The following is a 4,215-nucleotide window of genomic DNA, read 5'->3' on the forward strand; positions in this document are numbered from 1 at the left end:
ATTTTATCCTGCTAAGCTGAAGCAGACGGGACACTTATGACATTTTTTATGGAAGTTTGTTTTGAATTACAAATGAAATAAAAGGAGCAATAAATATGTAGTAAAGATGTTTCAGGGTATTTACGAGGTTTAAGTGAATGTTTTAAACTTTGTAAGTTTTGATCTTCATTGCTTGAAAACAGGAAAAGCTTTGGCACTTCTCAGCATACCTGGAACACTATCAAAGGCATCTTCCTCTTTTCACAGTGAAGGAGCTTAGAAAACACTGAATAAAAAGTACTTACTATAAAGATCAGGAGGTAGCACATAAAAGCTAGCTGTAAATGTCATTCAGCTGCCTGGAAATCTGCATCTTTTGATACCACAGCCCCACACTTCCTTGGATTCAGCAAGATGAGGGTTAGTTAGCATCCCTTAACCCATCAGCAGGGATTCCTTGTACTCCTGGTGCCACCACCTTCATCCAGCTCTTGAGGTCTGTCTTCTAACAGCTGTGGGATTTTGGGGACCAGGGGAAAGGAGTGTCTTGTCAGTGTCTGTGGCCATGGAAGAGCATCACTTCCTGAGTTTGCTCCCACCAAGTGGAGTTTCCCTGGTTGTGACTGCTGGAATAAACAGCACCACTGGGACAGCAAAATGTCAGACCAGTAAAGAGGTGCTGGTGGGTTGCCTTTTCTCGATCTGATTTGACAGGAATTTATTTTGTGCACTTACTTAAGCCTCCTAATAGTACTGATTTAACTCTTTCCAATAAATGAGGAAACTGATTTCCCATTTCCCAGGAGTATTTGGGTAATTAATTGTGAAACTGCTTTGTAAGTGCTTGAACATGCATCCCATTCAAGTTCATTCCTGCCAGAGATTGGAAGTATCAAGATTCCTGTGTACTGGGGCAATTATCCCAACATCATAAGTAAATATTTTGTGACTATCCCTAACATCCACTTCAGAGACCTGGACCTGCACCCTGCAGTCCCTAGATCTGAAGGAGGTGACCACAATGCTCCTCCTTCCCTTTCTTTGCACATCCATGGAGAGGAGTTAGTACTCTGGCTGCTGGGATCCATATTGCTCTTCCATAAAAGGGGGGGTCTTTTGTGTGTATTTGTATGGTGTTGTTGTGCTCTTAGATATCACTGAAGTCTGAGGTTTAATGACAAAGAAGCTCTTCTACAGATAAGAAAAGATCTTTGGCAAGGGTAATCCTGCTAATACATGGCTCCATCTGATGGAGATGATCCAGACCCTTGGGAGTGCACTGCTGTCTTACACAGTGACCTTTGAGAGAAATGTCCAAAAATATTTTTACTTCACCAGTAGCTACTGGTGAAGTAGCTACTCAAGAAATTTCAAATGCTTCCAGTACCTCTTATGACAAAAGACAAAGTGGTGGGGAAGGGGAGTTTCCTGCACTCCTGTTTAATAAACTAAAGGGAATTGTGCACTCACAGATAACACACCAGTTATTTAGCACATTTTAATCATTTACATATGTGCTGAATAAAATGGTAGCGAAGAAAGGTCAGGATTTCTCTACTGCTTATCAGGCTGTTTAGTTTTTTCCATTGTTCTAAAATCAGTTGCAAGAGGCTGGAAGATGGCAAAGTGCTCTGCTTTCCCCTTTAAGAGGTGATCTTTGTATTGCAAAACATTCCCAAAACCACTTCCACCATCAGCAGGGGGTTGCCAGGAAGGCAGTTGACAGCAGCTGTAACTGCTGATTAAAAAACTGATGCTCAGCCGTGCATTTCCAAAGATATCAAACTTTCCATCTTCTGAGCTTTAAAACCCTCCTGTGGTGCAAGGGGCTGCACACTGTGCACCCATGTGAGCATTAGCCAGCACCCACTGCACCTGAGCTCCTGCACCCCAGCTCACCAGGGCTTGGGTAACAAAGCCTCAAAATGGTTTTGATGATACCTAATAAGAAGTAGGAAAGTGTTTTATTGTTGAAGAGTATTTGTGGAATGGAAAAGAAAAAAAAAAAGTGATTTTAACCCAGCCTGTCCTAGTCCTCCAGATCATTGAGGTGCTGTGGGAAATAAGTGAGAAAGCAAATGCACAAGTGAGCCTGACCACAGCCAATCTGAGAGCAATCTGACACACCTGCAAAGTGGTTTGTGCAATATGGGTATAAATCAACGTAAGTGGAAGCCAAGATGATTTGCTTTTAAGAAAACAAGTAGTACAACCGGATCTAGGCACCCAGGTATTATTATGGAGTAAAGAAAAGCATTTTTATTACTTTCTTAGCACAATGGGTGGAGTGGCATGCTTGTTTGAAGCCTCAAGAAAAAAGAAAAGTAAATAAACATCTATTTCTCCTTTCTCCACATTTCACCTCAAAAATGTGTTCAAGGCTGCTGGGACTGCACTCGAAATGCATGCATCTGCAGCTGTCTGTATTTCTCAGAAACTCACATTTCTTCCAAAGCTCAAGACACCCTCCTGGGAGAAGGGTAGTTGCCAGACAGAGCTCTGCAGATCTTCCATGGACAGGCTGTTGCCATTGGGGGAGGTATGAGGTTAATCAAATTGATTTGCTGTCACTCCCACCCTGTGACCTTGTGGGGACCTGGCTGGGGATGCCAGTGTGGGGCAGAGTACTGGGAAGGGCCTTCCTGGCAAGGGGTATTGGATGTGGGATGGTGACTTCCCTCCCAAGGGAGCAGGACAAAATCCAGTCTTCAGTGTCTATGTGAAACTGAGATTTGGTTTTCACTGGTTCCTCCAGCAAATCCTGCAAGGCAAGAACTACTCTTATTTATTGCTCCCAGCTGCAGCTTATGCAGGGATAAGCCCTCCACAGGGACACAGCAGAGCTGGCACAACAAGGTACTGCCACTGTCTTTGTCCGTGGAAAGGGTTAAATTTTCAGGTTTTTCCTTCAGTGTTCCAGCTCCCAGTGGCTAAGTCTGTTTTGTGTGATGCTTATGCCAGCTCTGCCTCTCCCTGGCTCCCAGTTTCCCAGCCCTTCCCAAGGGACAGAGCTGCCCAAAGAGGTTTTGCAGCCCTGGGATTTGCACAGCTGCAGGTTTCACTTCTGAGAGACGTGGACATTGCTGTAAGCTGATGGGAATAGTTTAGAAAGGACACGTGTAGTGGCAATTGATCTTGCTGTGAGCTGGCAGCCTATGAAAAGCAGAGAAAACGGGTGGGCTGCTGAGTAGGAGGAATCTGCTTGGGAGACATGGCCCGTAGACTGACTATCATGCAGTGGCCCATAGTAGGTGCTCACTATCTCAGTTCAAGTTTCTTTTCCTTACAGGTTTTTTTCCCTTAAGAAAATTCCTACTATGTTATCCCAGCAGCTTTTCCTTCCCCAATCCTCCTAATTACACCTGTTAAGGCTTAAGCATGGTCATTTATCTTTTGGTCAAGGCAGCCCTTTAATTTTCTTTTTCTCTCCTTACTTCCAGCTTACATTGACAAAAGTTTTCTGGTGATGAAAGCATGACAGTAGCTGCTAGAATGAAACCTGACTCTTCTAAAGAGCAACAGAAACTCCTTCCACAGTTAATAAACAAATTTTATTAAACAACTTAATAATTACCAAACTCAATAAACTAATAACTTTCTTAACAAGCAAAACTGGAGTTGCAATGATACTTTTATTTAATTTATAATCATTAATTTTTGTTTTGAACAAGCAAATATCATTTACATGAGTGAAATCTGCCTCCAAAGCCAAGTGTTCACAACATGATGAGATGTATGGGGGAAAAAAATGTAGAGATGAAGAGGGAGATGTGCCTCTGGGAAGTTTTGATCTGGCTTTTTGTAGCATAGACTTTGTAGATCCAGATGGAGGTAAAATAAAAAATCAAGGGCAGGTGCACATACACAGAGCTCTCAGAGAAGAAGGTGGCTGGTTCTAGTTACATAATAGTAACTGTGAAGTAGAAAGGCTACCATTAAGAAGTTAATCAAAATATTCCATCAAAATGTTTAGATAAGATTCAAATCTCTTAAAGACCACACAGGTCTTTTTCCCTATGAGTATTGCATTGGAGGAGTGACCATGTTTATGCATTGTAGGATTAAGCATTGCAGCCTTGGGAAACAATGAGGTTTCGTTTTGTTTTTTTAATTTCTTGACATTCCAGTTAAACTTCTTTGTTGCTATTTTGTTTTCACAGTAGGTGGATTCAAAGGCATAGATCAAGCATGGAACTTTTCATCTCCAGTAGGAGTTTAGGAATTTATGAGCAAAAG

The 4,215-nt window shown here is 42.2% G+C and overlaps 1 long non-coding RNA gene across 1 annotated transcript; it reads left to right on the top strand.

The window, feature by feature from the left end:
• Nucleotides 1–2,189: 2,189 nt before the first annotated feature.
• Nucleotides 2,190–3,553, top strand: LOC120764218 (uncharacterized). The gene is made up of 3 exons (XR_005704196.1): nucleotides 2,190–2,209; nucleotides 2,435–2,518; nucleotides 3,420–3,553. It is a non-coding gene; the product is annotated as an uncharacterized LOC120764218 (long non-coding RNA).
• Nucleotides 3,554–4,215: the final 662 nt, after the last annotated feature.

Source organism: Hirundo rustica, chromosome 1 (assembly GCF_015227805.2).
Source record: "Hirundo rustica isolate bHirRus1 chromosome 1, bHirRus1.pri.v3, whole genome shotgun sequence".
In the NCBI taxonomy this organism is placed as follows: Eukaryota; Metazoa; Chordata; class Aves; order Passeriformes; family Hirundinidae; genus Hirundo; species Hirundo rustica.